We start from the raw sequence: 18,736 nt of genomic DNA, 5'->3' as shown, positions 1-18,736 counted from the left end.
TAGTACTCTTCTTTGCCCTGGGGAGTATTTAAAGAGACCTTTGGTTCATTCCTCAGATCAGATAAATTATATTTAAAAAAAGCACTATAGTGGAATGAAAAAGTACTTCAGGACCAGCACTAGCATTGTTGGAACCATGGCAGTGTGTGGTGACAGGACACACACCTCTACTGTCCTGCTGAGCAAATCCCAGATGGGGCACGCAGGAAAATGTCACTGCCTTGGGTGATGGAGCCCCAGCCAGGTGGTGCCAGGAGCTTCAAGGTAAAAGGAGACAAAGGGAATGAGGAATAGGCACCTGGAGACAGCTGAGGAGCTTGGCTGGAGGGTGAAAGAGCCCTGGAGACAGGGATAGCTCAGAACATAATCAGAACAAAAATATGTATGTTCCTGTAAAAATTGTGGCTTTTCTAGCCTCTTACTTTAATTTAATATTTACATAATATTTTCTGTTCCTGTTTCATTTAATATTTACATAATAATGTTTGCTTTTGCATTCACATAATAAAGGGTTGTCCTATGGGAATTTTGTATATGAATTTTCTCTTTCCAATTAACAAACTGCACAATAGGTTTGTTCCTCAAATTTTTGGATGAAAATATGATAGAACAATCTCTAAAAGTTCTCACAAGTGCATTTTCTCATTCACACATGAATTTATGGAAGTGTGAAATGTGTGCTATTGAGTTTTTGCTACAGACATGAGAAACAAAAGCCAGGTTTGAGTGGCCTGCAGGGGTTTAGGAACTTTGTTTTACTGTGAGTTGCCTTTGTCATCCAACAGCCTGCACAGGGACAATAATCAAGTCAGCTGTACCTGGCTCAAAGCATAAGCTCTACTCAGTGCACAGGGAAACTCAGTGGTGGTGTCAGGTGAGTTTTGTCTCTGGACATGAATTCTTATGAATATAGAATTATGAGAAACAGAAAAAGCAGTCTTGTTTTTACCTAAAGTTATGGGTCTGACAGCTGGAAGACAAAGCAGAGTTGGTTAAAATTAAGAGAATGGGTGTAGCTACAACTGGTCTGGTACCTTCTGCTTTTGATGTTTCTTCCATTTCACTGCTTCCATCAATCATGAGTGTTGTATATGAGACATAAATTATTGAAGATGAACTTCAAAATTAATACACCTAGGCTGCTCCTACTAAAGAACATTTGGTATTAGACAAGGAACAACATGAAGCTGCACAGCAAACTGGATTGCTACATCTCCCCCATAAAGCCACAGTCATCTGGAAGCAATGCCAGAGTTATGGGTTGTAACCATCTCTAGGTTCCACTTTCTCACTTCTGTGTAGAGCTGACATTGCCCAAGCAAAACTATAAAATTGATGTAATGTCTAAAATTTGGGTAATAGTGGTGAAAGAAGAGTGTTTTGGAGCATGTCCTTGAACTATAATGTTGACAACGTGGGGAAAGAACGGGGACACCTCTCAAATACTCACTGCCCGTCTTGCCTAGCCTGCAGGTCTAGCAAATGAGAGCAGGCCTCTACATAACTAATCTTGCCGCAGTAAATAATTCAATGCATTAGAATGCAACAAGGATATAAACATCTGCTGACAGATAGAAGGAAAATCATTTTCTGTAGGGAAAGCCAAGAAACTTGGAGCAACTGTCTCTAGGAAAATTTTCTTGAAAAAAAACCAGTTTGTGTTATCCTTTCCCTTTGCCCCCATGCATTAAAAAATAATAAAATATGAAAGGTGTTAAGGGTTATTGAGTGCTGTGGGTTTACCACAGGTGTTGCTGTAATTGTGATGCATGGGGTGAAGTCAGACTGTTCAATGACCGTTGGGCTCTGGCTTTGTGGAGTGAGGCTCTTGTGCTACTGCTCTGGGTAACAACATAAATCACATTGGTTGACTTATATATGTTGTGTTTTTCTCTTATTCCTCTGAGCTCACTTTTGGTTATGACTGTACTGGTATCTTCCCAGTTTTGCTTTTTAGAGTCTTGTGTTTTCTTGCTGGGCGATGACTGCATGGCTTTGGAAGCTGTGGGGAGGTTTGGTGCAGTTTGTTACTGCCTGTGAGGACTGGAGCACCTACAGCTGCCAGTGGCCTGGGAGGAGGGTTGAGGGGGAAAAGGATGTGTGGACTTGTGAATTCTGTGTCTGCCATGGGATGTATGGTTTGTTTTGATTAAGACTGCAAGAATCGACCTGTGTTGTAGTTGAGTGGTGTTGGTTTCTCAGGCTACTCTGCTCAACAGCTGGTGAGCCTGACAAACTGTGCCAGATTCACTTCTGAATTCTCATGGACTTGCTGCTCTCTTCAAACCTCTGTACCTGTGCAAGACTCCTTGGACTGGTCTTGTCTTGAAATAAGAAAATTTTTGCACTGTGATTCCATTGGTAAAACAGGATCAAACTTTATTTTTGTAGCTCTTGACTGATGTGTTAATTAAGTCTTTAAGGAGTAAATATAAGAAGCTATACTGGCACTTCTGGGGCAACAAAAAGTTGAAAATAAGCTCAATTATTTAGTATGTGTGGTAGCTTTCACATCTGGCACCTAAACAGCTCCTTTGGCTGCAGTTATGTTTTTAGGAGATGGAAAAGCTGTCTGTGACACAGTCAGTGATTTTGAGCAGATTATTTAGGGTTTGACATGGTATGGCAGAACTTTAATCTTATTTCTGATACAAAAATCCTTCAGTGGTCTCTGTAGTGAGCACCAATGAAAAGGCTATAATTTTCTTCAGCTTCAGTGTTATCTTAAATACTTTCACTGTGATCATCTGATGACCTTGCCAAGTATTTGAGAATTCCTACTTACAATATTTCACTGGAGGAAAAAAAAAAACCTATGCCAAAACAAAATCAGCTTCCATTAGTCGATATGTTTTTAGCATGTAGCTTCTCAAAACTCCATGACCCTCAGGCATGTTAGCCTGTGGGTTGTTTTCTATGGGTCAGAATATCTTTTGAGAAATCGTTTTACTTCTAAGTTACGATTGGTTTAATTCCTCTACCCACCTGGTTTTAATACTTTTAAAAATCTTTGTTGCATGTTATTTATTCATAATCCTATATTGTTTTATGATAGGCAATAAGGAGGTTGATCTTTTTAATTGATGTAGGAACACCAGTTTAAATGCTATAGTAGAAGCCCAGAATAAATTAATAACTCATTCCACCTGTAGCCTCTAGAGATTGGTCAACCATTTAACAGTTTACATTTTCCTGTAATTTCCTTACAACAGCCTTCACTACTTTTAATGCCATTATCTTTTTCATTTGATGAGTGTTTTATAGGATAAGTGTCTCTTTGATAATACAGTAGTATGTTGGATGTGTGCAAAACTATATACTGCTTGTTGAGTGAGATTCAGTTTTGTACCCTGACACTCCCTCAACTTTCCACCTGTTTAAATGCCCCTGTCCCCTCAAATATTTATGAAATATTGTTGGTGATATGAAGGTTTCCTGAAATAATGGCCAGATAATTCTCTGTCCCCAGAGAATTTGAAGTTTTGAAGTTCACCCTTTCAAAGCTTTGTTTATAACTTCTAGATTCATCACCTCATAGAATTTTTTTTTTTACTACAAAAATGTTTATTCTAGCTTGTGTTTTCTGCATACACGTTCAGTGGTAATTTTTTTTTAAGCTGATCTTGTTGTGTGGCCTGTTTTTTTTTTTATCTTTAGTTTTCCATCGTTTATCCCCTTTGTCATCCAACATGCATAATTCCAGAGCCCACAGGAAACACCCTTTCCCAGGCCTGTGCATTCCTCTTGTCTGGGGCATTACATGAGCACAAGTGAAGGGTGAATTTGGTACCTGATGTGGGTGAGTTGTACTTGATTCACTAAGTATCTTGGTGGGAGTTTATGCAACATCAAACCAGCTGTGCTCTTGATTAAGTAAATCAAAGAGTTTTCTGGTTAGGACAGTCTGGCCTAGAGCCTTATGAAGAAAGATGTGATAAGGTTCAAGTATTTACTTTTCACAAGGTAAATTAGTATTTTTTAAAGTAGGATACCAGTATGATAAAGGAAGCTCAAACACAGACTGCTAGGTCTTGATGAGAATATACATTGACTTGTTCTGCTTGGTGGAAAAGCCCCCTGACCCAAAACATGTCATTCCATCTGTCAGTATGTAGGCACCAGAGAAAAGAAAAATGAATGCTGTGGTTTTAGAGGAGTTACTTTCAGAATTGTTTATGTAGCACATAATCTATATCCTGGTTTTAAAGATAAACAGTTTTTACCTTACATCAGAGGTAAAAAATTTCTTAAGTCAAAAGTAGATAAATAAAATGTTATGGAAAACTGTGCCTTCATTCTATTTTTATTTCTATTCTGTTAATTATCAAATAAAGGCAGAATAACAAAGTGGTATTACACTTTGATTCATCATATACTATTGTCTTGCTTGTAGGCATCTTTCAATGGCACTAATACATGGAGCAGCTTTATGCTGCTCTTTCCAGTGACTTGCTGTTGGTGTTCAGTGTTGATTGTTTACCTGATGGGTCCTACTGTTTTAAAGGTTTTATTTCTTTTAAAATAAAGGCATAGAATAAATCAGAAAAAAGGCCATTTAGGAAATACCTAAAATATATTCTACTGCACTTAGCAAAAACATTGAGCAAACACTTGGATAAAATATCACCTCTATCATGAAGAATTTATTTTTACAGAAATGAGAATTTAATTTTATGATTTCTACAATGTAGAAATAACATTTTCCTTGATTTGTTCGTGACAAACTTCCACAAAAGAGAAAAATGTGTTCAGTTCTGGTGCAATTTCTCAAAACAGCTGAATCTCAATATGCATGATTTTCTCCTTTAATTCCTGTTATTACACAGAAATAGTAATCCAAATTGGTTTTGCTTAACAAAATGTTGTACAAACATTTATCTTGAGATTTTGTCCTGCAGGTCATGTAATATCACAGGCATTCATGGCCATTTAGAGGACAAACATTGTGTGGCTAAACCCCAATATTTACATGAACTGTGCTGGAATAATGAACAAAGGTATAGCTCATTTTTGAGAAGGAGATAGCATACCAGCTTAATACTGCCATTTTACAGTTGAACTCCAGTTTAAAACAAAGTGTATCTTCTAAATGGTTGTTTGGAACGAGATTCATGCTTGAGTTATGAAGCTACAAGCCTAGAAGTATGTTAGTGAGTACCTTGCAGAGGTTACCTTAGCACATGTTCTGCACTAGACTAGGTATACTTCAGGGTAGCTCTTCAGTGTGGAGGTTTTGTTTAAACACTTCATTGGATTTTGGTAGTTGTTTAGTGGCTTCCAATAGAAGCATTGATGCTTCTTTACACTTTTCTTAACTCAGTATCACAATCTCATCATCACCCTGCAGAGAAATATTATGAAAACAGAGTTCAAGGGAGGAAGTGTTACTGCTGGTTTAACAGGTGGTTCTAAGTGGAAAAATATGTAGCTCTGTAATCTCTGTTCCTATCCTATAAGCTGTGCAGCAAGGACATGTTAGTGGAGTTGGATGGATGGATTTTACTGTTGTCTCTAAAGGGGTCTGAACAAAACTTTTATTCCAGAGCTTTTTAAACAGTTATAGGAGGTTCTGTTACTTGTGCCTCTTTCAAAGACTTCATGCATCTCATCTTACTCCAGGGGATAATTCACCAACATCCCTTTATAAATGAGTAAAAAAGTTAACTGGATATTTGTGGAAAGTATTATAGTTTAGGGGACTTCATGGTCAGTCCTAATATTACTTTAGTTCTTCTCTTAATGCATCAAACTTGCAGCATTTCTGAAATACAATCACCTGCTTTTCTGAACAATGTTCTCAACTGTTTCTAGCACTTGATTGCATTTAAGTATGTCTGTATGAATGTATGAGCATTCATTGAAAATGTTATACCCTCATATTGCGAAGACTCCTTTCCAGGGAACTTTGATTTAAAATCTTAGACTAAGCCAGGAATTTGCAAGTAATCTGTGCAGTAGCAATGCTTTTCTTGCTGCATACTTACATTTACTTTTTCTACCACTTGTGCAGGTTTTTGCTATTCAGTGAAGCATGTTGAGCATGCTAAAGGTTAACCCCAGGAATAAATGTGTTGCTGAATAAGGGAGATGATCTGAACTGCTGCCAGAACTTTGTAATTTGCAAATCCACCCTTTACCTGTGGTAGTGATTTTATCATATGGTAGAACTAAAAATATCTCTCTCAGAAGGGAATATCCACTCTTTCATCTGCTCTAATGTAATTGCTTCAAGAACAAGTACTACTTTCTGCAGGTTGATGACCATCCCATAGGTAATGAATTGATAGTGACTTCAATCCCTACTGGACACCTGAGGCTTCCACACAAGTGCCACAGAATATTCTAATGGACACCCAGAGGGCACTATTCACTGGGCACTAAAAAGAAACTCTGAAATGGTTTGATCTTTTCTCTCCATGTTTTTAGGCAGCTTATGATGATTGTGCTCCTTTTGTGGGCAAGTAGCATTTTTTTGTAATTGGAGTTTGAAGTTTAAAACTGTTATTAGAAGGATAGGAAAGAAAATACGACTAAGGCCATAGTTGTTCCCTGTCTATCACAGCAAACTAATTAGTGTATTTCCATCTCCTTTGGTATGTGCTGTTCAGGTGATTTTTCTTTTTTTTTTTTTTGCCTTGTGAAATAATTATTTTCATGAATATGCAAGGTTTGGTCTTTAACTGCTGAGGCCCCATTACAAAGTTCAGATACTTTTTCACTCTAAATATCCATTTTGCTTATCAACATCTTGTATGCAGTTTGTCAGTTCATATTATTCATCAGTCAAATTTGCATATGATAGAAGTCCCCCAGGATTCTCACATGAATGTTAAAGCAAATGTGATGCATCTGAAAGGATGCATTTTGAAGTGGTAAAGTCTAATTTTAATTACATTGGGAGTGTATCCTGATATTTTTCCCCACTTGGACTTGATATGTATTTATAAAATGTGAAATGAAGGTTTAAATTAGGCACATAGGTTTCCACCTTCACAAAATAAGGTCAAATGCAGTTATTCCACATGTATGGACACCCCTATTTTCTTCCTTGTGCTCTGAAATGGTCTTAAGTTATTTCTGATATGTGCTGGGTGTTCTTTTCTGAAGATGGAGCAAAACCAGATCTGCCTTGGTGACCCAGCAACATTTTAAGCAAGACAATGAAAAGAGCCTATCCTAAACTCCCTTCAGGCAGCAACCTGGTTCTTGGACTTGTTTTCTCTGAGTAGTGAGATCAAAGATTATTCATGGCCTTCCACAAAGGCCAGAAAGCAGTCTGGGTCTGGCACCATCAATGTCAAACAGGCTCAAACTGAGGTTCAAAAGCTAAGATGGAGCCCTATCTGTAATGTTTTCTGGTTTAGGTAGAAGAGGAAGAAGCTGAAAAATTGTGCTTCTCTTGCTTCCTGTGTAGGAAACCTGGAGTACAACTCGGTGGAGTTTTCCTTTGTCACAAATAGCAGAAAGAAAGGGCTAAATATCTTTCTAACCTCTGCAGTCAGTGACCTCAAATTTATGAGGTGGTTATCATAGCTTCATGGTGAATTCTGTGCTGTCCATGCCAGGTACATCTTTCTACAGCTGTCTTTGTGATACTGGGTTTTGTTTGGTCTAGAATCCTTACTAACAAAGGAATAATGTAACAAATACTTGGAATTTTTGTCCCTACTGTTTACTAGATTAATTTTTTTACTGAGTCTCCAGACACATCTGTCTAGCTCTGCTGAAGTGCAGTGTTTATAGTATGGCTGCAATTCTCATATTTTTGTGGCTTCTGTTTTGCAAATAGGGTGACACTGGTAGCTCATATGCAGTTTTCAAGTAATAATGTTACTCTGTGTGCATTCCAGCAAGTCTGGCCAAGTGTATTTCCTCTGTGAGATCACAGACTACTGTGCAGAGCCTTCACTTCCTCCTTCAACTTGCCTTTATTTTTGTCTCTCCTGTTTTTAAAAAACTACTTTGTGAACTGTATTTACTGTCTTACTTACTGATGATCACTACCTTTTTTTAAAATATGTGTACTGTCCCTGTTTTTTCTGCTGCAGACAAAACTAAATATCAATTGCTGCAGATGTTGCTTCCTTCTGGAATGACTTTGGGTGGTGGCTGTCTCTTTACTGTCCTAGATGTATGGGCCAAAAGCTGACAGTTATGAAAATGCCTTTTTTGGATAAACATATTCTACCAGTATCAAATGAAAAAGCAAAAGTCAACATTCTATTTTGTTGATCACTGAAATTTCCATAATATCCTAGTTCTTGTGATTTTGGACAAAAACATTTGACTTTTGCTTTTTGATGGCTGGATACTTTTTGCTCTCTTCCTTATTTCACTTAAGTGGTGATGTTGGGAGGGAAACAGTGGCATATTGTCATAATTCAGGAAAAATTCCTAAAATGTCGTGCTTTCAATTTTATGAAAATATTTTTTATTTTGCATGTTTTTCTCTGAAAAGTCCATTTGCTCTATGTATGAAAGCATTGTGAAGTGTCCTTGTTGTGTGAACTTAACAAAGAAAACATTTTCACTAACATTGAAAAAATATCATGGTTTATGCAAGGTCTCAGGAGGTGCATAATCTAGTTTAAGAACTGGCTGGAGATTTGAGATAAGGTGGGTCAGTTTACCACTTGATTGTGGATTTGCTGTTTGGATGAGGGCTGCTTCTGCTTCATTTCCATACTGCAGTGTCTTTACAGTTACACAGGGTGCTGTGATTAATGTTTGCCAGGTGCTCTAATACTGCTGTGAAGGGAGACATCTAAATATTAGCAGTATACAACAGAGTACCAGCATGTCAGAGAATCTGGTTGTAGAACTGTCCAATGACTCTGAACATGAGTGTACAACAATGAGCCTGCAGAAGAAGCATCTTCACATTTGATAAATTTATACCCCTCAAAAAAGAGATTTCATCATATTTAAAAGTATAATGGCAACTGTGCTTATCTACTTTATCTCTTTCATCATAATTCCCAATTATCTCTCAATCTGAAGGTCCTCCAGGTTAATCTGCATATGGCAAAAAAAGTTGCATCTCAGTCTAGGTGAACATGGCCATGAGACTTGAGCAAAAAGAACCTATATACTTCACTCATATTTATGCCCCTCTCTAGTCCTTATTATGCATCTTCTGCTCCTCTGTGTAGTCACAGCAGATCAAGTCTCCAGATGTATGTTGGACCTGGTGATATTGGCCTCAGGTAAGTGATGAAAGTCAAGGTCATTCGCCTGCTTCTGTCTCAGAATCTTCTGTGTACAGATGTAGAGTTTTTCCAACCTAGACCATTTCATTGCTCTAGAACACAGGCTTGCTTAGGATTGTTATGTTGTAGAAATTCAGAGTGCATTTCTAATAGAAGAATGCAATTTTTCTATGTAAAATCTACATTCTGGACCAGGAAATCATTAAAACTTTGAGGAAGCAAAATGAGCTCCTAGCATGTGTTTAAAAAAAACCCTAAAAGATAGACTGATAGCTCTGGCAATACCTGTGTCTCAGTAATTAGCTTAGAAAATATTCCTGTGAATATTAGCTGTAGCAGAGACTTGCTAGATTAAATCTGAATTGCTAAATGTCCTGAAAAACAGAGGGGGAAAACATCTGTTGTCTTAACGTGCCCTTGGATGTATTTAACAGCTTCTACTATTGCGAATTGCTTCTAGAAGGCCAAATGACATGCCCAGATATTTCCTTAAGAGCTTTTTCAGTTTCCCGAGTCTGGCATTTTGCAGTAGCATTGCTCCAAGCATTTAATTGGTCTCCCTCTTGTATATCTGGCAATTCTCTTCATAAGTTCAAACTTTTTGTTTGTATTATCTCCTACTCTCAGTAACAGGAGACGTATATTGCAAATACTTTCATTTTTAAATTTTATTTTTGTTTTTACTCCGTCCTTGCATGTTAAACTACTTGTGAGGCTCCAGAGCCAGTCACGCCACTTCTACACCCTGGTGCTAGCTGATCTTGTGCTCTCTTGTCTGTGAAAATTTCACATTTGGGCAGAATGTTCAAGCATGTTGATTATGCTCATATTCAACTGTGTAAGTAATCTTACACAGGGAGCATGGTTTCATGTCTGCTCTGGGACCTGGAACTATCAGCATCTGTTTATACCTATGGAAAAACTTGTTAAAGTCTGCACCATTCTTCATGGGCTCCGTATTAATTCCTGTGGTGGCAATGCCAAAAGCTGCAGCTTTGAACACAACCTTCTCTCTGAAAATGCTTCTCAGATTTGTTCTTAATTAATGCCTTCAAAGTTTAAGTTTGTCACTTTCTCAGTGAGCTTGTTTTGCTGAGGAGACTGCCACTTAGCTCAGTAACATTAAACACCGCTGTCAAAATCTGATTGATTGCTGCTTTCCATGAAGCTGGATACAGGCCACCCAGTGGGTGATACTTCTGCATTTGGTGCACTTTTCCATGTTGCTCTATTTCTGGCTTCTTGATGATAATTTCTTGCTTTCTTGTCTACTTCTCTAGCTCTGTGCAGAGCTACTGGAGCTACACAGATTAAACCCTCTTTAGATTGCCTCCCTTATATTGCTCACCTCTGAACCCTTCTAAACTTTTTTGTACACTGCATTCCAAAAAGTTTATTTTTCTCTTTTTTATTTTAGCCACAGTAATTTGCAAAACTGTATAACAGAAAAGAAATATGCTGCCAAGTGGAATGCAATGCTCTGTGAATGGCACAGAGAACATGGGACCTGGGGAGTCTCATGTGCCTTTCTGCAAAAACAGCAACAGCAGCAATCAGGGATGTCCTGCAGCTTCTTCCAGCTTCTCTGGGGATGGTCTATGAGCTTTCCATCTCAAAGGCTTTTTTTCAAGGTTTCTACCTTTTCTGTTACAATTTTCTTTTAAATAATATGCCTGTATGATAAAAAGGAGGGTGAGGTGCCTTTATCTCTCATGGAGCTGTTTATAGAGGAACAACTTTTTGCCTATAGGGGAAAAGTTCCATCTGGATGGTGGGCACAGTTAGAGACTGTTCGTTTGTATGCTAGAAATCACTTTCAATGGCTATTTTACTGTTCATCTTTATATTCCAGCAAGAGTAGGAGATTGATAAAGGTCCTGTCTCTCATTGTGTGAACAAGCTGGATGCTATATGGATGTTGCTTTAAAAATATCTGCAAAGACTTCAAACAAGAACTTAGATTCTTTACCCTGAGCTCCAAAGGCTATATTTTTTATTAGAAAGCCGAGAGGAAGCTCCTATCACTAGAGAAAGTAAGTTTAACAAATTTATTCAGATGTTCATAGGAACAAAACAGCACCAGAAAGCTATAAATTCATGAGTTTAGAGAACTCGCTGCAATGAGGGTGGAAGTGATCATGGTAAACTACATCTGAATGCAGTATTCTGTTTCTACTCCTTTAAATGGACTTGGAAAAGATATGTGATATTCACTATTAGGATAAAATTATGTGAAGCAGCTGCACTGACTGAAGATTAATTATCCTTTACACTGCTGACATTAACCCTACCTGTCATCAGGACGATGGGAAGAGTTGCCTGCTCATCATGTCATTTTGTGAACACATTTACTACCACTATGTTATCTTAAATTATCATAAAACATGAGTGAAAATGAAGACTGTCACTTGTAGTTTTCTATCAACACTTTATGATGACCAAATCTCTTAGATTTTTAAAATGGAGGGAAAATGCTAATAGCCATCAGTTAGACTTTGGAGTTCCCACAGGGCATGTACACCTTTGATACTCCATAAGTGACTTACTGAGGTGAATCTGAGATTGTATCATAAGAAACCCCCAAGATCAGAAAGCTAATTCTGCTATCTATACAAAAAGAAAGAAATAAAAGGTGTGCCTTAAAGGGAGTAGGATGTCTTGCTGGTTTCATTGAAAATCTACTCTAGTTTCATTTTTCTATTTATCTGTTCCAATAATTATGATGAGGTAAATACCCCCAGGGCTGGACTGCACTAACAGAAAGCAGGACCTGGCCCAAGGTGAGGCGCAGAGCTGCCCGGTGGGTCTGTTTTCTGCCCTCAGGTGAGATGAGTGTCTGTCACTCTCTGGCTGTGCTGTTTGGCTCCAGACCCCTGAGAAGGATGTGTGGGTTGTGGGAGCTCTGCTAGTGAAAGGTGTCATGCTGGCAGCCTGGGGGTGGAAAGTCCTGGGCCTCTGCCAGCCTGGTGACATAATATATTGAGGAATGTTACTCTGATTCTTCCTGTGCTGTGGGGAGAGTATCCAGGGCATATCTCCAGGTACAGGGAGTGGGGAGGCCAAAAAGGGCTCTCTAGGCTTTGTTGAGATCTCCATTGCAGGACATGCTGTCTTTGCTTCTAAGAATTGACCCCAAATTTCTGGAGGTCAATGCACTGGAAGGGTGGGATTCCATCCAGAGGGACTTAGGCTTGAGTGGTGGGTCTGTGCAAACCTCCTGAAGTTCAACAAGGCCCCGGACAAGATCTGTCACCTGGGTGGAGGCAGTCCCAAGTACAAATAGAAGCTGGGTAGAGCACGGATTGAGAACAACCCTGAGGGAAGAACTTGAGGGTGTTGATTGATGAGAAAGTCAAGATGACCTGGCAATGTGCCCTTGCAGCCCAGAAAGCAAACAGCATCCTGGGCCTCATCAAAAGCAGTGTGACCTGCTGCTCCAGGGAGGGCATTCTGCTGCTTTTGTCTTGTGAGTCCCAACCTGGAGTTCTGCATCCAGCTCTGGCAGGGAGAAGATGGGTAAGAAGGATAGGGACCTGTTAGAGTTGGTTCAGAGGAGGACCAGGAAGATGCTCAGAAGGTTGGAGCACCTCTCCTATGAAGGCAGGCTGGGGGAGTTGAAAGTGTTCAAGCTGGAGAAGATGAAGCTCTGGGGAGAACTTAGAGAACCTTCCAGTATCTAAAGGGGGTTCCATGAGAGCTTTCGTGCAGCCATGTAGTGACAGGACAAGGCTGGCAGATAGTAGATTTCAGTTAGATATTAGCTAGAAATCCTTTACTGTGAAGATACAGTGGCACAGGTTGCCCAGAGAAGCTATGGGTGCCCCATCCCTGGAAGTGTGCAAGGCTAGGTTGGATGGGGCTTTGAACAGCTTGGTCTAGTGCAAGGTGTCCCTTCCATTAGCAAGGAGTTTGAGTCCCTTTCCAACCTAAAACATTCAATGAACTTTTTGTAATCCAATAGAATTCCCAGTAGGAAGTGGCAAAGTGGCAGTGTTAATATGACATAAGTTCTCTGTATAAAAGTAATGCTAAATTTTCATCATATCTGTCAATTTTAACATGAGTTTGAGGCATTTTTCACTGTTAAATCTTCATGTGGGATGTTAGAAAAGTCATAAGCTTTCAAATTTGTGCACTGAAACTTCTCCCTGTAAAGAGAAAGAAACCCCATTTTTTTGGTAGTGAAATAGCATTTTTAACTGCTAACAGTCTGGAGTAGCCCATTCCCTAGTTTGCAACAGTGAGCTAATTAGAATATGGAAACCATGAAGAAATATAAAGTGTTAACTTGATTAAATTGGAAATGGGGCTGCCCACCTGTTCATCTAAATATAAGTGACTCTGCAACATGACCCGACAGTCGTCAGAGGTGGGTAAAGCCAGCAGAAGCTTCCACTGAGCCCTGGCTTGGGCTGCACTCTCGTCCATGAATGAGGGCAAGCCAAGGAAGGGAGAAGCCTGCAAGAATGTCTTGGCACTGCTTCCTGGCTCCCCCAGTGACCTTAGATACATATCACTTTATGTAATATTTTTTTCAAATGTGTATAGTCAGCTCTAACAGCTTGTTGATCCCAGCTAAGCTCTTTGGCTTGGCTCTGCTGTCAAGTGTTCTTGTTTGCTTGGGTCTAGTAAGCTGTGTGGCTTGAAGCTAGGGGAGCTTCCTAAATATTATGGAAATAAAATAAAAAGCTCCATTGTGATCACTTGTTGAAACAGTTCTTAGTGCACCAGGATTCCTGAGGAGCTAAATTACTTTGACTTGGTACAAAACCTTGCCGAGCAAATCTGCCTCCAGATCTTATCCAGTGTGTGAGAGCTGTTGTACAGAAGTTCCTTTAAACAACTTCACACCATCTTTCTCAATAGAGTTGAATTTGCATAATCCATGTGAAATCTTTTTACCTGGATATTGAATCTCAATTCTTCTCTTCTTAGTAGGTGACATTCACCATCCCAGTACTACTAATTAGCTCTTTATTTGAGTCCTGACACTAAACTTTGGTGGATGACATATATGCCACGTGCATCTCAAAGCAAAGCTTTGAAGTGCTCTTGTTAATTCCACATATTCCTTTCAGCCACATCTACTGTGTTGCTGTCCTGCAGGTATCTTCCTCTGCTCTGCTGCTTGTTCCCTCAAAGGCAGGCTTATTTCTTCTTTTGCCTAACATACACATTTTTTGTAGGGCTACCAAGTGTTAAATATCTGCTTTGGTGAAGTAATGTTATGTTCTGTTGTAACTCTGCCTCACTGCAGTGATCCTCCCTTGGTTGATCTTAAGCCTGTTAGGGTGTACTGGCCAGCAGCTTCTTTTTGAATATGGGTTATTTCCTTTCCCAGGAGTACTAATTTGAAGAAGCAGCCCACCTTCTAATGAGAATATAGAGCTTGACTGTTACTTGCAATTAATGGTGTGTTGACATTGAAAATCTGTCTTCACTCCAATTTTATACATTTTATTTATATGCATCATATATTGCATTTGTTGCTGAATCAAAAACTGTGCTCCTAATGACTTCCATGGCAATTTTGAAATCGTCTATATTGCATAAATAACAAGCTTTTCAGCTCAGAAGTGATTTACATCTTCCCAAGTTGCATGATTTCTTTGTTAGCTTATTAAAAATTCTCAAAGGGCACTTTATTTTTACCTCCCTTCCCTTTTCCTGCCATTGTATCTGTAATTCAGTGCTCACAGAAGCCACAGGGGAATGGCAACCCTTCACAAGCATCCAGGCTGACAATAAGTAGTGCTGGCTCCAAGTCCTACCCCTGTGCTATTGCTACAATTACACCTTGCCTCTGCTCTGCAGTATCCTGCTTGTTTGTTCCTGGACCTCTTCTAAACAGGAATTAAGGGCATAAAAATGAATTGTGCAAGAACTCTCCTTTATAGTGATTTTATGCTGTGGGGAATTCTGTTGGAGATTAGCTTTTTGGGCCATAAAACTTCTTTCAAATCTCTTTTAAGCTGGATGTGAATTCCAGTTTCCTGAGGTAAATAAATAAATACAGCTTTCCAGTTCTGTTCCATCCACCTGCCAAAATTGGGTCTATAAGGGTAGCCAAAATCTATTATTGGTTTACACTGGTGTGAATCTTCTGACATTAAAGGTTGAATCTGTGTAACTGAGAGTGGAACTTGGCTTGTGGCCTTGGTATCTTACATGGCATGGGTGAAAGCGCACAGTTGAGACCAGATATAACAAGGACTGGTGGGGGAAACTGATGGGGAAAAGAAAAGGTACTAAAAAAGGCTGTATACAGGCATGTGAGCATAGGAGTTTGTGTAAATGCTCTGATTGCTTATTTCTCCCTTGTTTATTAATAAACCTGCATAAACTCCTTATATTGAATAAAATAAATTTGTATTTTTAGGTTTTGTTATCACTTCCTTCCAGCAGGATAACAATGCTTTTTTGGAAATGTTTAACAGTATGTACATGAAATCCAGTGTGTTAATGTTTTTCTGTAACATGGTGAATGTTTGGGTGCCAAATTTACCAGCTGGTGCAGCATGAATCCCCACTTGGTAGTGGTTAAGACTGAGGCTCTAGTATAATAGAGAATTGTGAGAAGTTAACTGTTGCTTTTTTCTTTCTTGCTGACTTTTTGTTTGTGTTCCCTTTTTTGCTGTTTACTAGGGCATCTTTAGATGCTGTCATCATCTTTTCACTAGAATGCTTCTCTGTTCCACCAAGAAAATCCAGTAGGTTTTTTTTTAGTTAATTTTAGATAATGTTAGAAGCTATGAGTTTGGAAAACTCAATTAAGCAAAAGTTATAATAATGGTTTCTTAGGGAAAAAAATATTTTGGCTATGGAAAAAACGCTTGTGTACAGAAACAATTCAAAGAAATAATACTGCTTTATTCTGTAGAAAATAGAGACTAATAGGAATGGCCACTTAATGATAATTTTAGTGTAGTAAATTTAGTTTTCAATTGCACTGTTTTAAGCATGAAGCAACTCCATTGAACCAAAGGAATTGGGATTTATGTGCTGATATTCTCTTTGCTGTTGCCTTTCTTTACATTTTTACTGGTGATTTTGTCACAAAGATCAGCAATTTTAAATAATGTCCATGGGAAGAGAGGGATGCTCTAAAATATAATATAAGAGGGCATCCAGGGCCAAAGTGGTTATCTGTGTGTTGAGTACTGTTTGTCAGAGCACCAAAGTTCTTTGATAGGCAGGACAGTGATACCTAATATAGTAACTGGAGCAGGTTCTTGGCCCAGTGGAGGAAAGGCTGCATTGTGCCTGTGGAAGTCACTTTAAATCTGTGGAGTCTTTCACAAGTGGACTGAAAACCATTTTTCTCACCCTCTTTGTCCAGCATTGAAGATTAGAGTCGGTCTCAAGGTTTTAAAAACATGAATTGTGATTTCACATGGTGTCTTGGTGTGCTTAAATCTCAATGGATCAACTCATGCTTTTGTTTTGGCCTTGAATTTTTGTTGTTTGGCATTTGAAAAGTAATTGCTTTCATTAAGGCTTTTTTAATGAATCTTATGCTGGTACAAAAATCTGTCTTTGTCTGAAATTCATTTCCTCAAAAATGTTATTAGGTTATTTCTGGATTTGTGGGTGTTTAGATCAGATTGTTAATAAATTTGCCTTAGAGGCTGTTTTACATTCCTTTGGGACTTCAGAATTTGGGATTGTTATTAGATACTTCCTGTCTGACTCTGAAAGAGGGAAGAAAACTCAAAACAGAAGGGAATATTGGAGGGAACAGCTGTCCTAATAGTCCCATGTGATTTCCTCTGAAAACCTGGCTGTCCAGACTCTGAGATGGATGAACATCTTCTGTCACCTGAGCCTGCCTAACAAAAAGGGTGAATTGCTGTTGAGAAACAGCAAAAGCAGGATAATTCTGCCAGGAAAGAGGAAGAAAAAGAAAAAGGCCAGGTCGGAGCACCAAAATTGACTTCAGGTCTGCTTTTCAATGGCTACTGTGCAAAGACTTTCTAAAGTTCTGCCTCCAGTCCCTGGTGTGTTACAGGAGGTGTGTGAGAAGAGTGGCTTTTTCTGTTGGTTTGGGTTTTTTTTTTTTTTTTTTGTTCTTGTGTGTTTTTTTCCCTTGAACTTCTCAGCAAATTTTATGCAGTGGTGCTTTTTGAGGAAAAGGTTCACATTTCAATGGACGCAAAGCTACTGGGTAGCCTGACTGCATTAAAGATTAAACTACTGGGACCTTGATTTTATTTCTTGATAGACAAAAAAATTGAAAACAACACAAAAGTGACTTCTGCATGTATTATTCCTCTCATCTGTGAAGCTGATGTTAAGACCTAACCATTCTGCAGCGTTACATAGCACACTTGGGCTTTTTTCCTTCTATTTTTTCATCAGCATGAGCTTTGTCTTAGGTGAATAGTGAGGGTGTGAAATCGGGAGATATGAGGAATGATGTGCATTTGCTCAGTATGTGGCAAGTAACACGATTCTGGCTTATGCTATGGAGCAGGGTGACAAAATGGCCCTAACTGGCATGAGAAATCCTGTCCTGGGGAAGGCTGATGTCTCTGCAGCTCAAGGCTGCAGCCCAGGGAAGGTGCAGGGCAGTGGCCAGTGGAGTAAGAAGGGGATGTGGGAAGGTGCTGATCCCCAGGCTGTCCTGGGGCTTGTGGCACACAACAGTAACTTGATCTCTGGAGAGTGGGGCTTGTTTGAGAGCTGGCACTATTGAAAATAGGCTGTTTTAGCTGGAAAAATACATCAAGACAGTCATAGCAATGATTGCTAAAAAAATTTTACATTCACCCACTCACTGGTTTCTGCAGAAAGTCTGGTATTTGGACAAAAAAATTGTTTCTGGAGAGGTGATCAGATTTAAAGGCAAGAGAGGACGGGGGAGATTTTGTTTCAGTATCTACTGAATAATCATCACCCTATAACTTATTGTGGGAATTTGAAAACCTATGTTTATAGAGGAGATGAAGAGCAGCAGAGGTAGTGTGAAGTGTTATGATGTTTTGAATTGTCTATGTAGTATAGATTTTTAATTTTATATTCTTAACTGATGATTTCTTTGGTATTAAGGCTCAAATTAAATATGGTGTTGTGTCTTCTAAGTCATTTAAGAAAATTCTGTAGATTTATATAACATCTTAGTTTATACAGGAGAAAGTGCAAAACAGTGAAGTATGACTGAAGATACTGGTGTGTATTAAATTATGTGTAGGACAACAAGGGAATCAGGAGAGTGAACTCCAAGTAGCCTGTGATCTTAATGGAAAAATTGTGGAGCATGTGCAACACTACTCACAGGTTTCCTTTGTTAGGCTTTGTATTGTAATGGATAGCTGGTGCCAAGGAAACTAGTTGCTGCTGCCTCCATGGGATCAACTCCCAACAAATAAATGAGCCCCTTCATTTTCCTTCTGTCGAGTTTTATTTTTTTTTTTTCTTCCAGCTCTCTCTTCTCTCCTTGTATTTTCCTTTTTTTCCTCAGCTGTTCAGATAAACGAGAGCATGAAGTATACAGACAAAGCATACTAAGCAGACTTTAAACTTCTGGA

At 38.9% G+C, this 18,736-nt stretch overlaps 1 long non-coding RNA gene across 23 annotated transcripts in view; it reads left to right on the top strand.

Moving 5' to 3' along the window:
* LOC110483645 (uncharacterized) overlaps positions 1-18,736 on the top strand; it is a 192,923-nt gene that overhangs the window by 33,716 nt on the left and 140,471 nt on the right. For 19 of the 23 annotated variants that reach the window (XR_014957335.1, XR_014957334.1, XR_014957328.1 and 16 more), the window contains exon 1: positions 1-18,736. This exon is cut by the window's left edge and continues 33,716 nt beyond it. The exons of the other annotated variants lie outside the window; for them this stretch is intronic. This is a non-coding gene — a long non-coding RNA (uncharacterized LOC110483645). 23 annotated transcript variants of the gene reach the window in all.

The sequence above is a fragment of the Lonchura striata genome, chromosome 9 (genome assembly GCF_050655825.1).
Source record: "Lonchura striata isolate lonStrDom1 chromosome 9, ASM5065582v1, whole genome shotgun sequence".
Taxonomy (NCBI): Eukaryota; Metazoa; Chordata; class Aves; order Passeriformes; family Estrildidae; genus Lonchura; species Lonchura striata.
The sequence above is the reverse complement of the archived record's forward strand: the minus strand, read 5'-3'. Positions and strand labels throughout refer to the sequence as shown.